Genomic DNA, 4,616 nt, shown 5'->3' with positions numbered 1-4,616 from the left:
ACCAGACTGAAATATCTACTATAGCTTTCATATTTACCACCCATCCAAACCAGACTGGGTACCTGGGGCCAAATGAACAAGGATATGTTTCAGCATCATCTATGGCACTCCTCTGAAACAGACAAGAAGTATATGAACTCATATTGGGGATAACGAACGTTTATATTTGCCATGACGCCCAGTCATCTCCCATCATATTTGTCACTCATCAGATGGATACTTGACATCAGCTCATCCACCATCATATTTGCCATTCTTCTTCTCACCATGACACCAATACCAACATTTCCAGAAGATAGCCTAACATCATATTTCTCAATGAACTAGACGAGATGCTAACAGCGCATCATTCAGGCGATACTCTGACACGTGTGTGAACCAGACGGGCGCCTGAGACAAACGTACCTCACGTAAAACCACCCTTCGTATTTGTTACTCATTTGAACTAGACGGGGAGCATTCATCACCTTCACATTCGTTATTTATCTGAACTCCTAGTCACTCAGAATCACGCTCCACACTTCTCTCGTCAGGACTGGTAGCTGGTCATGGAATCAGCTTCGTAGAAACTTGTGCAGGTATTCTGATGTGTTCCTGGAAAATGTGCAGGTATTCTGATGTGTTCCTGGAAAATGTGCAGGTATTCTGATGTGTTCCTGGAAAATGTACAGGTATTCTGATGTGTTCCTGGAAAATGTGCAGGTATTCTGATGTGTTCCTGGAAAATGTGCAGGTATTCTGATGTGTTCCTGGAAAATGTACAGGTATTCTGATGTGTTCCTGGAAAATGTGCAGGTATTCTGATGTGTTCCTGGAAAATGTGCAGGTATTCTGATGTGTTCCTGGAAAATGTACAGGTATTCTGATGTGTTCCTGGAAAATGTGCAGGTATTCTGATGTGTTCCTGGAAAATGTGCAGGTATTCTGATGTGTTCCAGACAAGTATAGGAATGTCTAGTATATGCACATGTGTAACTGTGTTGTACCTCTGTGGTTTTATCTGTGTGACAGCAGCGAATGTGTGGTGTTAACATGTGACAGGTGCCCGTATCAGGTGTCAGGGCGGAGCACTTTTCAACGAAATTGGTGATAGAGTGTTGCTCACGAGTGAAGTAATGTGTAAGGTGCTTGACAATAGCATGCCTCCAGTGGTAGACATGACTTTGGGTCCACTGACAGTCCTTGCTTCCAAACTGATAAAAGGAGATTGACAAATTTCGTCTTCGATAACATATTTCCAGAGAAGTACAAGCTGAAACACAAGAAACGTTACAAGAAGAACAAAACGGCTGGCCATATCATATACATAGTTTACAAATCTGCTGATATTATTTCCATGTTATTGCTAACATATTTTAGGGCGTTTAAACCATACACAAAGGAAAGTGCAGCTAGAGGTGATACCGTGTGTTTTGACAAATAATTCGGCGATGGATGAACAGGAAAGACGGAAGCAATACAACGAACATGAGAAGCACCCATAAAAGAACAAACATTGCTTGAACATTTAACACATTGAGTACACGTAGCAGTCATGACAAAGTGTTCGTTTTCATAGTTCAGTTTCATTTTATGTCTTTTATCTTTGCAGCAGAGCCAACTGTTTCATCGCCTTAAGCACACAGTTTGCTTGTTGGTCATATTAGCTGTCACTTTCATTGGTGGTAGGGAACCATCGTTAAACGGAAATAACATGTCCTAAACCATCATGCAATCACGGATTATTCAGTTGACTGTTGAAGGAGCTGTAAGCTAGACACTTAGTCCTTAGATTAATGTGGCATATGGGTCAACATATCTCAAATGTCCCCCGGGAAATTCTTTCCCTACATGCATTTATTTCTTTTACAAGGTGGCAATCTGTTTTAAGTTACAGAGATTGATATATGAATCCAGTGGTAAAGTCTCTTCATGATTCTTGTCCCATTCCATGTATTCGTGAGTCATACGTCATCCTGTCCTCCACATCATCATCATCATCAGCAGCAGCAGCAGCAGCAGCACAAAAAGAACATTTACCGACTGTCATTCAGAGTTTCTTGTGCAGTATTTGACCATGTTTCAAGTCAACATCAGTAAGAGTGTATCTCTACTGGCCTCTACTAAAAATACAATAGATTCTTTGATGCCATCTCTTTAATTCATTGTGGACAATAGTCAGTAGATTTTGCTGATGGAAAGCTATTAAAAAAACTCTATCGTTTTCTTGAAGAAGATTCGAATATTTATCCCATGTTAAGCGGTCATGTCAGACCAACCAAGCTGACAAATGAGATCGTTGATATACTAGTATATAAAGTGAAAAGCCAGGCAGATAGAACACATCGATGACGAAGACCATGTAGACGTACAGGGTCTACCTGATCTATAGCTGGTGTATGTTACTCAAGCTTGCAAAGATGAATACTCAACATATCTTAACAGGTATACACTTGTCTCACAGCTTTATGTATAGGCCGTTTATATAATTACACTGAACAAAATAAGTTAGGGATAGTGGTATTTTTATGATTGACATTTAATCAGTGTGTCAATGAATGGATAAATCATCAAATTTCCAAATTTCCGTATATTCTTAACTATTTTTGTCCAGTATGTTTTGTCCACTAGCTTCTCCTAGTTGCATGTTTAGGAATTGATGAATCAGACACAGATTCTTGTATCACTTGTTTGACAACTCTTCAACTGAATAAAGAACTTGATGATCCATATAGTTGTCCTATTCACTTTGGGTCAGACTTGCTCTGTATTATCTTACCTGTCTGATAAGTTTGTATGCGTTAGTGCTTAATTATGTCAAAGTTAAATGATCAAAGTTAAATTACCAAATAATGATCTGTAAGCACATTTAATTTGGGTCGTCAGTTAACAAGGCGATTTGGGCCAAGGAATTAACCCCATTTTCAATGATTTAACGTTATGCCAAATCTACTGAGAGGTGACTGAAACGTGTCCGAACAAAAGTCATATTTCAATAACACCAGAGGCAATTGCAAATGATCGGACATTGCAGACATAGCTATATTTTACATATATGCAAAACGCTGAGCATATATGTTCTGATGGGATAGAATTAACAGCAGCATATTCAGTAAGGATCACTTTGTCAATCATTCCTTGATAACTGTTTACTTCCACATGCCTGTTATTGCCTGACTGAGAAACTTTCGACATTTCACGGAAGTTATGGTCAAGGGGTTACTGTTTTGATTGCACTGTCGTTTGTGGCAGTTAGTGTCTTTGTATAGAGTCACTGACTCCACTTTGTACGTTACATAGTATGCACCTTTCGTATTGTGACATCCTCCAGACTCATGCCAGAGTTGTTCTTTTATCCATTCACCATTGATACTTTTTTCACATATCTCAGGACATAATGAACAGTGTTCACGAGAATACAACAATTTACCATAGCTGTACGGTAGGTAGATGTCAGCTGCATACAACCTAATGTTAGAAAGGTAATTGACAAATGGCTAAAAAGCCAACACACGCCACGGATGATTAAAAGTGTTGTTACAATTATCTATTTATTACATTTTCCCGCAAATGATATTACAATTTACGTCAATTTCTATTACAATTCACGTGTTTATTACAATTTTTTACAATTATTACAATTTGTTGCAAGTATTACAATTTACGTTTTATTACAAGTTACTTCGTAACATGCACACATCACTTTCTGGAATTATGCCTCATTTTCCTTCCCATGTATATCATAGAGTGAATATCATCACTCACTTTTTACTTTAATAATCATTGGAGCAGCTCGTATTTCATCATGTCACTTATGGTGAATTATATACTTGTATAATTATATACAAATTATGCACGACATTATTGGATAACATAAAGACCATTCACTGAAGTTGATCGTAGAGGATAAAATGCTACTTTCTTAAAATTTAACAAGAGTACCAGATATATCATAAAATGTTACCAGTTCAGGTTATGGTAAACAGAACAGTTCAAGTTAAGGTTAACAGAACAGTTCATGTTATGGTTAACAGAACAGTTCATGTTATGGTTAACAAAACAGTTCATGTTACGGTTAACAGAACAGTTCATGTTACGGTTAACAGAACAGTTCAAGTTAAGGTTAACAAAACAGTTCAAGTTATGGTTAACAGAACAGTTCAAGTTAAGGTTAACAGAACAGTTCATGTTATGGTTAACAGAACAGTTCATGTTATGGTTAACAAAACAGTTCATGTTAAGGTTAACAGAACAGTTCATGTTACGGTTAACAGAACAGTTCAAGTTAAGGTTAACAGAACAGTTCATGTTACGGTTAACAGAACAGTTCATGTTACGGTTAACAGAACAGTTCAAGTTATGGTTAACAAAACAGTTCAAGTTACGGTTAACAGAACAGTTCAAGTTACGGTTAACAAAACAGTTCAAGTTATGGTTAACAAAACAGTTCAAGTTATGGTTAACAAAACAGTTCATGTTACGGTTAACAAAACAGTTCAAGTTATGGTTAACAGAACAGTTCATGTTACGGTTAACAAAACAGTTCATGTTACGGTTAACAAAACAGTTCAAGTTATGGTTAACAGAACAGTTCATGTTACGGTTAACAAAACAGTTCATGTTACGGTTAACAAAAC

Source organism: Haliotis asinina, chromosome 7 (genome assembly GCF_037392515.1).
Source record: "Haliotis asinina isolate JCU_RB_2024 chromosome 7, JCU_Hal_asi_v2, whole genome shotgun sequence".
Classification (NCBI taxonomy): Eukaryota; Metazoa; Mollusca; class Gastropoda; order Lepetellida; family Haliotidae; genus Haliotis; species Haliotis asinina.
Note: the sequence above shows the minus strand (reverse complement) of the source record.